At 47.1% G+C, this 15987-nt stretch overlaps 1 protein-coding gene across 1 annotated transcript in view; it reads left to right on the top strand.

Moving 5' to 3' along the window:
* The first annotated feature begins 1737 nt into the window (after positions 1–1737).
* LOC137517968 (tachykinin-like peptide) overlaps positions 1738–15987 on the top strand; it is an 89141-nt gene continuing 74891 nt past the window's right edge. The window contains exon 1 of the mRNA XM_068235068.1: positions 1738–1854. The gene's annotated coding sequence lies outside the window, so the exon portion shown is untranslated. The remainder of the gene's footprint in view (positions 1855–15987) is intronic.

Raw genomic sequence — 15987 nt, 5'->3', positions numbered from 1 at the left:
CCCACCGTACCTACACCTAACAATAACCTGCCTTATACCTACTCCCAACACTATCCTCCCCACCGTACATAAACCTAACTCTAACCTGCCTTATACCTACTCCCAACACTATCCTCCACACCGTACCTACACCTAACACTAACCTGCCTTATACCTACTCCCAACACTATCCTCCCCATCGTACCTACACCTAACGCTAACCTGCCTTATACCTACTCCCAACACTATCCTCCACACCGTACCTACACCTAACGCTAACCTGCCTTATACCTACTCCCAACACTATCCTCCACACCGTACCTACACCTAACACTAACCTACCTTATACCTACTCCCAACACTATCCTCCCCACCATACCTACACCTAACGCTAACCTACCTTATACCTACTCCCAACACTATCCTCCCCACTGTACCTACACCTAACACTAACCTGCCTTACACCTACTCCCAACAATATCCTCCCCTCCGTACCTACACCTAATGCTAACCTGCCTTATACCTATGCCTAACAGTAGCACCCCCCCACTACATACAGACGGCTAACCAGAGCAGTGTCATGGCGCGCTTAGAACCATGGGGGTGGGAGGGGGGGCATTTAATACTCAGCACAGGGTGTCGAATGGCCTAGTTATGCCACTTAATGTGAGCAGGGCCGGATTTAAGCAAAGGCCACATAGGCCATGGCCTAGGGCACCACATGATCAAGGGCGGGTTGGCAGCAGGCTATAGTAGATGGAAGGTTAAAGGTCACCTAGTTACCTATACTGAAGGGATCGAGGGTCATCAGGCTATCTATACGGAAGGGAGGGGTCATCAGGATACCTAAACTAGAGAGAAGGGAGGAATTCGTCATCAGGCTATCTTAATTGGAGGAGGGGGAGAACGTCATCTGGCTACCTATGCTGGAGGAAAGGGTCAACGGGCTGCTATAGTACTAAAGGAAGGGGGAAGCGTCATCTGGCTAACTATACTGAAAGGGGCTGCTGACAGTGGCCTTGGGGAGTAAAAAGTACAAATCCGGCCCTGAGTGTGAGGGTCTAGTACTCAATGCTATTGCATGCAATTAATTTTGGAAGCGAATGTCCCTTTACTTCAACTACATAATTTTGCAACCTAGTTGTTTTTAATGCTTCTAGTGTTCGATCTTGATGTGAGTGTCATGAGTGCAGAGGGTTAATGACTGCTTATATGTAAATAGACCACTCCCCTCAGCACCTGGGTTTTCATTTAAAATCATGGTCCCAAAGTAGGGTGAGGATAGCTCCTCCTTCCTTGTATGTACCTCCCTCATCAGAGACCAGTTGGTGCTGCCTCCCAGCTCCTCCCTTCCCGGAGACCAGTTAATGCCGCCTCCCAGCTTCTCCCTCCCCAGAGATTAGCTGGTGCCCTCTCCAAGCTCCTCCCTCCCCAGAGACTGGCTGATGCACCCTCCTAGCTCTTCCCTCCCCAAAGACTGGCTGGTGCCCTCTCATAGCTCCTCCCTACCCAGAGACTGGCTAGCGGTCCCTCCCAGCTCCTCCCTCCCCAGAGACTGGCTGATGCCCCTTCCTAGCTCCTCCCTCCCCAGAGACTGGCTAGCGGTCCCTCCCAGCTCCTCCCTCCCCAGAGACTGATTGGTTATCTCTCTCCTGCTCCTCCCTCCCCAAAGCTACTGGACTTTAACAGGCTATGCAAATTTTGCATAAAACGAGCAAACACAATTTGCATCAACTGGTCATTCTTAGCAACAGCATTTCATTGACCATCCTTATGCGTAAATCAGGTTCTTTGAGTAAAGAATGCAATCATTTCTATGAGTGTGACTTGCGCAGGGGAGGAGCCTGATCCTTGGGGGCCGGCTGTGTTGAGAAGGTGAGAGTTTCCTTTACCTCCCTCTAGGTCCAACTTCCTGAAACATTACTCTGAATAAAATGTATAAGCTTTATTGTGATTAACATGAAAAAATATCCATACGGTGCAGGGGCGTAACTAGACTAAATATGCCTGGGGCAATTTGACAGCATGAGGCCCCCATGTGGGTCATGTGATCGGGAGACAGCGAATGGCTACAGAGAGTGTTGGTCTGAAAGTAGGAAAAAAATTACACACTCTCCCGCTACTCTGCATGGCGGGAGGAGGTGGCGGGGAAGGATTTTGTGACGGGGAGCTTTAGCTAATTGGCTGTATTTGCGGATGGGGAGAGGGAGGCTCCTCCGGGCCCCCCTGGGATGGCGGGGGTCGCAGGGGTGGTTGTTACACCCATAGTACAGTGGCCTCTAATGCCCCGTTTCTTGCACAGACTAGAAGGTGTCGATTTCCTTTCCCCGACTGTTTGTTCCGAGGAGGAGAGAAAGACGATGAGTTTTACAGTAAAAGCTTCCCCAAAAGAAGCTTTTTATCAGTAATTTATCACATAAAAATGCTCCAGAGGCCTTTCCTGCAAATGGAGGAAGCGAGAGACTGAGCTCTGCTGCATAGAGAGACTTCTATCTGCTGGCAGGAGCAGAATTTATAACACACAAATTTATAGAACGTACATCGTCACCATAAAAGTCATTTCACAATCGCATGCCATTATATTTTATCCTTCAAATCCAGTCTGCAACGGCTGTGAGTGTCTTTTAGAAACCTGCTGAAAACCATGGCAACAATACATGGCTTGGTGTTAGCGTACACCTGAAGTGACAGTGTGACACAATGAGATAAGTCTGGATACATAGAATGCCAGTTCTATTTGAAACTTGCCAATGTTTTTCTTTTTTCATTGAAAGGGTTAATAATCCAGCGCTTAATGCTTCATCTGTGCAGTCAGACTGCAGTAGCAGCTCTCCGGAAAACTAATTAGCATCCATAAAACATCCCAGCGGTATTACAAACGCTCCTGATAACAGGACATTGATGAAAAGTTCAGAAAGACGTTATTTCTCTGTGTGGGAGCCGGATAACTGCAACTGTATCAGTGTGAAGTGAGATCTGGCTAAAACGCCAGACCTTAAAGAGGAACTCCAGTGAAAATAATGTAGTAAAAAAAGTGCTTCATTTTTTACCATAATTATGTATAAATGATTTAGTCAGTGTTTGCTCATTGTAAACAGTGGTGCTCACCGCCAGGTCGTGATCACGCTTACGCGTGGATTCACGACCATTTTGACGCATTCTGCCTCGGACACGCTAAGCCGTGAATAGATTTTCAACCATGAAAATCTGCTTCGGCTTCGCGTGAATGCGGACAGAAATCCGCATTCACGCTCGTGAAACCCGGCACTGAAGTCGTGGTTAGCGGAAATGCGTCAAACTATGCGGAAGTGACACATTGCAGGCCAATCAGAGGGCCCCAGCAACCAATCACAGGAGGGGAGCTATGCCCTCCCCTCCTGAATATAAAGCGGCGGCCATGATGGAAAAGCTCTGTCCTTGCTAGACTGTGGTGCTGAGAGGATTATCTCCAGGCCATTGTTGTTTGAGCAAGTGCATTTATTGTGTTAAAAACAAAGCGTTTTTTTTGCTAACACTGCTCTTATACTGTACACAGTTAGCTAGTCAGTGAGTGATTGCTGTAGTTAGTTGTAGTCAGTGTAGTGGGAGTGTGGGAGTCTAGTGATTATTTAACTGTGTGTAGTGCTGTGCAGGTTCAGTGCTGCAGTGTAGTCAGTGTAGTGGGAGTGGGGATTATCTGTGTGTAGTGCAGGCAGGCAGGTTAGTGCAGCTGCAGTGTTCACTTGTATATTCCAGTGACAGTTATACACTTGTACTATTTGCAGGCAGCCAGTCACACCGCCGGCGCCGCCACTCTCTGCCAGCGCTGTTCATTCATTCTGTCAGTGACCTTGTGCCGTGCCCAGTGCCCACTGCTCGCTCGCTGGCATATATAAGCATCTCATTACACAGTGTGACATCCTTGTGTGCCCACTGCATCCTTCAGTGACCTAGTTGTATATCCAGTGCCCACTGCTGTGCCCACTGCATCCTTCAGTGACCTTGTACTGTGCCCACTGCATCCTTCAGTGACCTAGTTGTATATCCAGTGCCCACTGCTGTGCCCACTGCATCCTTCAGTGACCTTGTACTGTGCCCACTGCATCCTTCAGTGACCTAGTTGTATATCCAGTGCCCACTGCTGTGCCCACTGCTGTGCCCACTGCATCCTTCAGTGACCTTGTACTGTGCCCACTGCATCCTTAAGTGACCTAGTTGAATATCCAGTGCCCACTGCATCCTTCAGTGACCTTGTACTGTGCCCACTGCATCCTTCAGTGATCTAGTTGTATATCCAGTGCCCACTGCTGTGCCCACTGCATCCTTCAGTGACCTTGTACTGTGCCCACTGCATCCTTCAGTGACCTAGTTGTATATCCAGTGCCCACTGCTGTGCCCAATTTTTTGGCCAGCACTATGACGCTATGCTACTACTACTACCACCAGTATGTTGCCATGGTCCTTCTGTGCTGCTGCTGCTGCTGAACTGAACGCCCGCTTTGTCCTCCTCCTCCTCCTGACTCAGTCGCTACCACGGTACCACCAATGCACTCTGTCTGCGTTAACACTGCCCGGGTCACCGGGTGCATTTAATTTCTTGGCCAGCACTATGACGCTGTGCTGCTACTACTACTACCAGTATGTTGCCGTGGTCCTTCTGTGCTGCTGAACTGACCGCCCGCATAGTCCTTCTCCTGACTCAGTCGCTACCACCACTGCACTCTGCGTTCACACTGACAACTCTGCTGCGATGTCATTGCTAATTGCTGCAAAAAAAAAAAAAATTACAAAAACCTCTCTGGGGCCTTTTTGGCGTCAGCCACTCATCCTCCTCCAGCGGTACCTTCGCCGCCAAGTGCCATTGGAACTCGCCTTCACCTCTTTGATTGCTTAACGCGTATATCCCTTTTTAAAACCATGTATTACCAATTAATAGCCCCATTTACAGTGGTGATTTGTCTTTAAAAGCCATTAAAAAAAATAAAACATTTTTGGAATTTTTTATGTTGAAGTTATGTTGCCCCTTATCACCTCGATAATCCATGCAATTTGGGGGATTGTAGCATGTATGGGGGCTTTGTTATTAACGTTAAAAGAAAATCCGCCTCCGGGCGGGAATCCATGCGTGATTACGCCATTCACGGCAGAAAATCCACGTGGTTGCGTGGACGCGGACGAAAATCCGCATGCGGCGGGGCCGAATGCGGATTTTTTTTTGCAACTACGCGGATTGCCGAATTTGTGGATGAGGCACATCCGAGCATCCCTAATTGTAAAATCTTTCCTCTCCCCGATCTACATTCTGACATTTATTACATGGTGACATTGTTACTGTGGGCAGGTTATGTAGCTGCTCCTAGCTGTTTTGGCTGTTAGAGACAGCTGTAAACAGCTAATTCCTGTCTGTGAACATTGTTACATTGTGGCAGTTTGCCCAGAGTACCGCGGTACTCAGAGCTTCTTGTGGGAGGGGTTTCAGCACAAAATCAGTCATACAGCGCCCCCTGATGGTCTGTTTGTGAAAAACATTATATTTCTCATGTAAAAGGGGGTATCAGCTACTGATTGGGATAAAGTTCAATTCTAGGTTGGAGTTTCTCTTTAAAGCAGTCACCAGGCAAAAACCCCTCCCCCACCGCTCTACTTACCTGGGACTTCCTCCAGCCCCTTGCAGCTGACATGTCCCACGCCACAGCTCCGCACTCAGCCGCCGGCCCGGGCTCCCCATCGCTACAGAGGCCGACCTCCTCTACTGCGCCTGCCAAAGCGCTGCTGTCAATCAAGTCCACGATGTAGTACATAGGCGCAGTAGTTCTTCACCTGCACAGTACACTGAGGACAACCTGGACTTGGCTGACAGCGGCTCCAACGCAGGCACAGTAGGGACGACCCCGAGATTGCCCTCTGCACCGAGAGATATTAATTTCAGATTTTCTATTTTAAATTTTCCTCATAAAGAACAGCTTCCTCCCAAGGGCTGCTGGAAATGCATGCTTAGAAGGTTTACTCTGCTCTCTCACTACCCACTAGATGGCGCTGAATTGAAGTTAGTAGACAGCGTCTCTATTCAGCAACTTGGCTTGACTTTTCTTACAGGTCATGATGCTGATTTGGCTGTGCAGAGCAGCAGCACACTGATGAGTCATTGCTGTGCTCTCTACAGGTGCAGTCCCTCCCACTCTCCCTGTGAGAGCAGCTGTGCAGAGGGAGAACCATAGACCTCTACCAGCTGTATGTAAAGCATTGAATGCCTTTTCATAAATACGCCTTTACACGGGTAAGTATGTAGCCTGAAGTGAGTTTGCTTGAAAGTGTACCCGAGGTGAAAGACATAAAAAAGAACAGATACTTGCCTAAGGCTGGAGTCCATTAGAGTATTTTCAGAGGCGGGGCCTTTAGCATTTTTGGAGCAATTGCACTCCGATATAAGAGATAGGAGCGCTGCAAAATCACTTGTGATTTGCTTTTACCACTTTGTGGGCTTTTTTCAAGTTTAAATAAAGTTTAAATACAGTGACCAGATTTTTCTGGGTCCATCCTGGAACGGGCGGGAGTGGGGGTTGTTAGGGTAATGTAATGTGCTTTGCACGCCGCAGTGAAAAATGGGTGTGGCCATGACATGACGCAGGCGGTGCTAACTGTAATATAACAGTGTAACTCATATGGTAGTGGGCCGAGATTCCTCCGAAAACACAGTTAGGCAAAGTGACCCTAGACCACATTCCTCAAACACATAAGAAAGCAGCGTCTCTCCCCCTGATGTGGTGGAACGGGAGATTCGCGTCATTGATGTGCAGGCGACAAATCTGCAGAAGCTGTGTGATGCTATCATGTCAATGTGGACCAACATCTCTGAGGAATGCCATGAAGAATAAGGCAATTCTGAAGGCAAAAGGGGTCAAACGCAATACTAGCAAGACGTACCCAATAAAGTCCAATAATCTCCCAGCGAAGCAGGCACACCATCCGTTCCTTTGGGTGCTCGGTGAGGCGGTATAGGCAATACCAAACTCGTAAGTCAATCTCAAAGATCTCACCAGCACACCACAGTTCAAAGCACACCCTTTATTGTGCCAGTATCCACAAAAGTTCCAACAATTGTTTCGGGAGCCACGCAGGGTCCCCCTTTCTCAAGGCATATGGTTACGATATGCCTTGAGAAAGGGGGACCCTGCGTGGCTCCCGAAACAATTGTTGGAACTTTTGTGGATACTGGCACAATAAAGGGTGTGCTTTGAACTGTGGTGTGCTGGTGAGATCTTTGAGATTGTACCCAATAAAGTGTCACTCTTCCTGCCATTGTGTTTCTTTTGGTTCATTTATTATAGCTCCTAAAATGCCAAATTCTGCAACAATAACCCCAAAGTAGCAAATGCAGCTACAATGACCATCAAATATTAAGCAGCAAACGTTACCTCACACACATGCAATGCGGCAAACATTACCTCCCACACATGCAATGCGGCAAATATTACCTCACACACATGTTAAAAGGCAGAAGCAGCAGAACATGTTAAATCCAACATGTGTTAAAATTCAGCAAACGTTACATCTTGCACGTGTTAAAATGCAGCAAATATTACCTAAAGACATAAATGCAGTCAATGTTCTCCACACTGCATGCTGCTGTGTGCGAGGCTGGCACTGGGTGCTGCTGGGTAACATGGGAGGGTGACACTGGGGGCCATATGCAATTCACTTCTTCACCTGAGTTTTTTTCTAGGTGATATTTTAAAACTTGTCAATAAAATCCGTTTTAAACCACCAGCAACCAAGAAAATACTCAAAATAATTTTGCAAGTACCTTTTTATCTACTTTTTAGTACTTTTTCATTTGTAACATGCTGAAAAGTTATTTTAAAAAGAAGTTGAAAAGTTATCTCCTAGGAGAAAACTCAGGTGAAAAAGTGAATTGCATATGGCCCCTGGGGGTGTTGCTGGGTGGGAAGGTGAAACTGGATGCTTCCACCTGCTGGGCAGGGTGGGAGGGTGTTGCCAGCTGCTGGGTATGGTGACAATGGGTGCTACTGGTTGACACTGGATGCTGCTGGGTTGGAGGGTGGCACTGGGTGCTGCTAGGTTGAGTGGCAGGGTGGTACTAGGGTGGGTGGGTGGGTAACACTGGGTGCTGCTGGGTGGGAGAGTTGCACTGGGTGCTGCTGGGTGGGAGAGATGCACTGGGTGCTGCTGCTTGGTGAAGTGGGTGGTGGTGACCCTAAATACGGGACCTGTCTGGTCACCATAGTCCAAGGCAAGCAGGGTTAGCGTGGTCAATAATACAGTACAAAGATATTAAGAAGTCTAAATAGAGCTCCCTCCCCACTGCTTGCCTCGCCTCTTGCTGGTCCCAGCCAAGGGGCGGTTGTGGTGGGCGGATCTGTGGGCGGGACAAAGACAGCTGATGAGAGCAGGGTTCAGGATTCATTGCCACACAGAGCCCAGCAGTCAGGACATCTGAAGGCCACCCTGGGACATTGCGCAGGAAAACTTTCTGCCGGAGACGGAGAAAATCCTGGACCTGTCCTGGGAAACGTCTGGTCACCGGAGTTTAAACTACTTGTCAGGTCTCCTGATGTCCGTCTATTTGGAGATAGAGAAGCGTCTATGACCTTTAGTGCTGGGGGCGGGGCTATGTGACAGCAGCCAATGGAAATTAACCTCGGGAGGCCCGGTAAGTATTTTAAACTTTATTTCTACAGGTAAACAACAACTGCAAAAAGAGCAGATTGGAAATGCAGTACAATGGGCTGCGGTAGATCGGACGGCGCTTACAGGTGCAGAAATGTGGGCACTGTTGTCATTTTATTGATTCCAAAACCTTTAGAGCTAATTATTGGAACTAAAATTGGCTTGGTAAGCTCAGTGAACCCTGACCTACATACACAGGACACAGGTGAATCCAATTATGAGAAAGAGTAATTAAGGGGGTCAGTTGTAAGTTTCCTGAAGAGTAGCAACATGGGGATCTCAAAAAAACTCTCAAATGACCTGAAGACAAAGATTGTTCACCATCATGGTTTAGGGTAAGGATACAGAAAGCTGTCTCAGATATTTCAGCTGTCTGTTTCCACAGTTAGGAACATATTGAGGAAATGGAAGACCACAGGCTCAGTTCAAGTTAAGGCTCGAAATTGGAGACCTAGAAAAATCTCGGATATATAAAAGCGACGAATGGTGAGAACAGTCAACCCACAGACCAGCACCAAAGACCTACAACATCATCTTGATGCAGTTGGAGTCACTGTGCATCGTTCGACCATTCGGCGCACTTTACACAAGGAGATGCTGTATGAGAGAGTGATGCAGAGGACAAACAGAGCCACTTGAGGTATGCTAAAGCACATTTGGACAAGCCAGCTTCATTTTGGAATTAGGTGCTGTGGACAGATGACATGAAAATTTAGTTATTTGGGCATAACAAGGGGCGTTATGCATGGAGGAAAAACAACACAGCATTCCAAGACAAACACCTGCTACCTACAGTAAAATATGGTGGTGGTTCCATCATGCTGTGGGGCTGTGTGGCCAGTGCAGGGACTGGGAATCTTGTCAAATCTTGTCAAAGTTGAGGGACGCATGGATTCCACTCAGTATCAGCAGATTCTGGAGACCAATGTCCAGGAATCAGTGACAAAGCTGAAGCTGCGCCGGGGCTGGATCCTTCAACAAGACAACGACCCTAAACACTGCTCAAAATCCACTAAGTTATTCATGCAGACCTGAGTATAATTGAAAATCGTTACAGAAACTCAGATCAATCATGTGTTGTTCAGCACCATTAGTGGCAGCCGATTGATCGTATGGTCAACCAATTGGGAGACTGTACCATTAACGGGCACCTTTAATGGGAGATGGTGTTTGCGGAGTGCCCCTTATTGAGGGGTAACATGATCTCGGGAACCCCCTAACACTGATCTATTTGTTAGAAGAGGGGCGTAACTAACTAACTACAAATCATGGGGCCCCCAGCAAAACTTTGATAGGGCCCCGCCCCAATGGTCACACCCTTCCCTTGCCTCCCCTTGGTGACCCTCACGGCCTGGGGGCCCATCTCACAAGGGCCATACAACAAGTGTGGCCATCATCATCTTCATACCCATAACAAGTGTAGCCACAGAACACCTGAGCTGTTATATCGGAGAAGGGGAAGGGTAGTAGCTGGGCCGCCCCACAGCTCTGCAGTCGCAGGGTCTGCCCCCCTTAGTTACGCCCCTCGGAAGTGATCCCCGACTTTGTACGAATGATTTCCAGATGTTGACTCACGCCTTTGATGAACCTAAAGTAGCGATTCCGGATTGTTTCTGGGTGACTCATCATATTTTACTCTCTAACTTACCGTAATTGATTGACGGTGACAGGTTTAGCGCCGAGCGGAAGTGAGCTTCCTTTGCCTCGATCCCATCTGTGCCGCGTTCTTCATCCCTAAATAACATTTGCTTCCTGATTCACGTTCGGCTTCTCGCCTCTCTGGCTGGAGATGTGAAGTGTTGTCTCTGTGTTGTTGTAGCACGAATGTGACGCGGCACTTACTGCATCCGACAGACTGTTCAGCTAATTTCTGCCTCTAGAGCCCAGATAATCCCAGGAGATGATCATACAGGACTCTCTCGGCTAAGGATCTAGTATATGCCTGGCTGCCCCTCGGCGGATTGCTACAAGACCAGCAACAGAGATTTATATTCAATTGAAGGGCTTACATTCTAAAGTGTAAACAGCCACCATGTCAGTGCGCTATAGAATCTGGCTTGTTCAGCCCCCACACAATTTAATCATGACCTTTTCAACTTTTTTTCACTATACAGTTATCAGGAGAGTCAGCTCAGCCACAGACAAGTGTTTTGGCCTCTAATGACTTTTCAGGAGATCTTTTAGTGAAGTTCAACTACTCACACAGCACAGATGATAAAGAAGTAGTTTATTAACCTTTTGCAGTGAAAATAATTAAGAAAGAGAAACCAGACAAGTTCTAAGTAGGGTTGAGCCGAAATTTTCGAAATTTCGCGTTACTATAATTACGCATGCGAAATTTGATATTACGATGCGAAATTATGGTAGCGTAATTGCCATTAAAATCGTAATTGAAAATACCGTAAGCGTAATTTTCAACGCGTAATTTCACGTTTCGTTCATAACGTAATTTCGCGTTAAACCATCCCGTAATTTCACATTTCTTCGTAATTTCGCGAATTTCGTAATTACTTGTTAGCTATAAAAAATTACTTGTTCGCATTAGCCAATCAGAAGCTAATCAGCGGTAGTCAGACGAACACTAACAAATTTTCGCATATAAACGCTTTTTCACATTAAATAATGTAAAAACTAAGCATGCGTAGTTCAATGGTGTAAACTATGCTTACAAACGTTTGCATGCAAGGCAAACGTAATTTTGCGATACCCACCGTAACGCGAAAATTACGGGAAAATTACGCTTACGCGGAATTTTGCGAAATCCTTCTTCATTACGATTATGTACTTACGGCCATAATCGTAATTACACTAATTACGTGAAATTTCGCGAAACCGTAATTGTCATTAACTTCTAAGTAGGATTGGTACTATACTGAGAAAAGTATCACGCGTTTTTCTTTTTAAACGTTCAGGTTTACTTTCAGAACCTTCTGAGTCTGATTTAAGGTTCCATCTGGGCTTTACGCGTTGGGAACCTTGGCTGCCCTACAGACTAATCACTTACAGGGTTTCATTTATAGTGACCCTGTAGTGAAATCGATATAGAGCCTTTTTTGGCTGAAAGAGACATAAACGCCACATATTTTAAAATGTAGTTTTGTGAGAGCCATACAATATGTTTCAAACTGGCACAGTGCGAATGCACAGCAGAGGGCTCACGTCCCTGTTGCCATGGTGATGTTTACACAGTTGATCCTCCCGGCAGCGGAAGTGTCAGACACGTCTTCAGCTTCTCTCGGGTTTCAGCAACATCAGCAATTTCCCAGAGACAGGAGAAATACCGACTAACAGCTTGTACAATTAGCTAGCTGACTTGGGGGTTGATTAACTTTGTAGGACGAGATTCCCACACTTCAGCCCAATAGGCTGCCTGTCATTTGACAGATTGATCTCGTCCTACAAAGTCACTGGACCTGAAAGGATCCAGGGTGGGACAATTGGAGCAGCTGTTAGTTTTGCGGTAGCGTAAGTGAGTAAGTTAGTAGTATATGCTACAGCAGTAGTGTGCCTACTTTGAAAATGTTACTTGCGCTGCCACACTGAGCTGTGCTGCTTGAGCTGTGTAGCTTAGTAGTGAATCAACCTCCTACTGATTTGTATGTGAGCCAGATGCAGCCATCAAAAGAGCCACATCTGCCTCCCGAGCCACAGGTCCCCTACCCCTGAGGTAGAGGATATAGAGGCTGACATATTTATTGGAAGGGATTCGATTGTGAGCCCCTCTGAGGGACAGTCAGTGACGAGCATAATTGGCAGGGCCGGATTTAGGCCAAGGCCACATAACCCATGGCCTAGGGCACCACAGGAGCAAGGGCACCAAAGCAGCAGGCTAATCTGGTGCAGCATTTGCAAGATGGAAAGGAAGAGGAAGCTTCTGCACTGGAGATGAGCTGAGAAATGAGTGACACTGATGGCTGCTGTGGTGTGATGGTGAGCTAGTTATGTATACTGAGGGGGGGGGTGGAGGGGTTGAGGGAGTCATCTGGCAACCTATACTGGAGGGAAGGGGGAGGGGTCATCTCGCTACCTATATTGAAGGATGGCGACTGGTGACAGTGGCCTAGGGCAGTAAAGAGTACAAGTCCAGCCTTGATAATTGGTTCCGGAAACATGCTTGTAATCCAAAGCCCTCTTATATCAAAGCGAATTTCCCTATAAGGATTAATGGAAACCCAGTTGATTTGTTCCACAATCCAAAAACAGTTATAGTAAAATAGTGCAAAATAAAAATGTAAACAAGACTATCACTATAACTAACAGAATCATTGCCGTCTGTTGGCTGCACCAACCTTTTATTGTGTGTGGCTTTAACAAGGAACATATCCAATGACCGTTACGTTTGAGGATTTCATGGAAATGTGACATTGCACAGTCTATAACAGTGGTACATAAACTGAGGCCCGCCGGCCCAATGTGGCCCCCCGGAGATTTTGTTAGCGCCCCCCACACACAAATTCTATTACTTATAGATGCGGTCAGCTACATCTTTAAATATTGGTGGTCAGGGATGCTCAAATTCGGATTCGGAAGATACCCGGATAGTTGCAATCCGGATATCTCCCAGTAATGCTTTGCGGGCTGGGCGGGGGTCAAGCTTACCTCTCTGACATCTTCTTCGCTCGTCCCTCGGCGCCTCCCATGATGCGGTCCACGCGGCGGTCACGTGACTACAAACACTTCCCCCTTCCGGGTTGAAGGAGGAAGCGTTTGTAGTCACGTGATGCGTGTGGACCGCATCGTGGGAGGCGCTGAGGGACAAGCGAAGAAGACGTCAGAGAGGTAAGCTTGACCCCCCCGCCCAGCCCGCACAGCATTACTGGGAGATATCCGGATTGCAACTATCCGGGTATCTTCCGAATCCGAATTTGAGCATCCCTATTGGTGGTCCTCATATAGAATAGCAGTGCTGGCACCACCCACCACATAGAAGCCAGAAAGCAGTCATTCGTTGGCTTCCAATCAAATTCCACATCAGGGGACACTGCTGTCCAATTGGTCTGCAGCTTGTCACCTGGGTATGCTTCACTGTCTGGCCCACAAAGACTTCTACATCATTTTATGTATACTCCGCCCCCCAGCAGTCTGACGTATGTTGATCTGGCCCTCCACCCAAAATGTTTCGGGACCCCTGGTCTACACACTCAGATTAAGCACAATGAAGAACAATCCTGCAGCGCCAAGGGGGGAAGAACTATCGGCTCAGTTGTAATCATGTGACACACGTATACATTTTTTGCTTATCAAGACATTGAGTTTGATTCTGAGTGGATTAGTCAAACCAGCCTTATCAGCCTGCCGACAGACTGTACACACTGGCAAACTGTCGGGGGGTGGCGGGGGTCTGACAACCCGTCATTTGCAGGAATGCGGCGTGTGTACGCACCTTAAGACAAATAGCACGCCTTATCAAAGTTAAGAGGCCTTATCAGTGGCTGGATAGTGTAATGGTTAAGGGCTCTACCTCTGACACAGGAGACCTGGGTTCGAATCTCGGCTCTGCCTGTTCAGTAAGCCTGCACCTATTCAGTAGGAGATCTTGGGCAAGTCTCCCTAACACTGCTACTGCCTATAGAGCACATCCTAGTGGCTGCAGCTCTGGTGCTTTGAGTCCACCAGGAGAAAAGCGTGATATAAATGTTCTGTGTTTGTTATCAGAGTAGCATAGCGAGCGCTACAAACCTGCAGGGGCTCAGGGCAGGATGAGTGAAGCTCATTGGCAATTAGCAGGCATAAGTTCGCTGTGGTACTCTGATAAGGCTTGTTAAAGTGAACCTGAAAAGGCTTGGTGTTTCTTTAACAGTTTCACAGCATCAGAACTTTGTTTTTCTTACCCTAGCCTCATTTTTAGCTGCATTTTTAGCTAAGCTCCACCCATCAAAGAGACCTGCCCGGGCTTTTTTCCCCTGATGCTGTGCAAAGCATGATGGGATTTCCTATGTTGTTGTTCTTGTTGCCTAGCAACTGGGAGGGGTGATCAGCACACAGGACAGTTGGAACTGTGTCTCATGCTCCCTGTCACCTCCTTTCAACCAAAAAGATGGCTGCCCTCATGAAACCAAACATTTGCCTGTTCTTTTAAAACAGGGTGTGTAAGAGATTATATTGCCTATCTATTTTAATTAACATAACTAATGCAACTTAATGACAGTATGTTTGTTTAGGCTGGAGTTCCTCTTTAACATTGATAAGGCATGCTATTTGGTAATCGAGCCCATTGCTTGTATATCAAGTAAAAATGTTATACAATGTTTTGCTTGTATTGCAAAGTGCTCTTACACCAAGTTACTCTCAATCCAAGCTTTCGCTGTACTCAATTTGCTGCCTTCTAAAAATGCTTATTCTCAGGGCTCTTTCACACTAGAGGCCTTTTTCGGCGTTTTACCGCCACGGCTATAGTTGGTGTTTTCCACAGTAAAATGAAAGTCCATAGACTTTTATGTTACCTTTCACACCTAACGCCGCGTTTTTGAGCGTTGCGTTTTCAAGCTCCCCGACACTTTTTTAGGTCTGACCGCTGCGTTTCTCATTTCATTGATAATCATGTATTGGTGTTAAAACGCCTTTAAAACGCCTTCAAAACGCTGACAGCCAAAGGCAGTGTTTTGGCCTTTTCTACCGCTGCCTGTCATGTGAAAGAGGCCTTAGAAAGATTAGCAGGACAGCCAGGTAATGTGCATTGTTTAAAAGGAAATGAATATGGCCGCCTCCGTATCCCTCTCAATGCCGAGTCACTCTATTCTTCCATTTTGAGCGCTAGCTCACGGAAATGCCTGTTTTAGACACTTTGTCAAGTTTTTGCTTTTTCTTTTTTGACCACCAGTTTTTCATGTGAGGGAAGATTCTTGCTGATTAATCTCACTCCTCAGGGTGGGGTGACCCTCGCCTGCCTTCAGTCTCCCGCAGCGAACCCCCGAATCCCACCGACGGTCAAACCGCTCTCCCCGCCGCTCCGCAAGTGGGAAATATGATGATTGCGCGGAAATGCTCCGCTATTAGCATAAACACGACATGACCGGTGCTCTTCTCCCATCAAATCCATCTTTGTACTTTCCATCATTATGACTTATCCCCTGGTGACGAATTCTAATGCGCTCTGTGTCACCGGGAGACCCCTGCAGAGGGCATCGCACCCAAATGACGTCGCTGCGGACAAATTGCCGGTGGTGACGAGGGTCGTCATCTGTGGCGGGGACATTTCGGAAAGGGGGGGAGGTATTGTGTCATTATTACATCTAAAGAGGAAAATATACAACATCAGAGGTAGGCTTAAAAATAATGTGGGATTGCCTCCAAGTCTAATTGAATATTGATAAGGGGATATTAGCCCACAGACGTCACAGC

Source organism: Hyperolius riggenbachi, chromosome 5, assembly GCF_040937935.1.
Source record: "Hyperolius riggenbachi isolate aHypRig1 chromosome 5, aHypRig1.pri, whole genome shotgun sequence".
Classification (NCBI taxonomy): domain Eukaryota; kingdom Metazoa; phylum Chordata; class Amphibia; order Anura; family Hyperoliidae; genus Hyperolius; species Hyperolius riggenbachi.
Note: the sequence above shows the minus strand (reverse complement) of the source record. Positions and strands in the feature narration are given on the sequence as shown.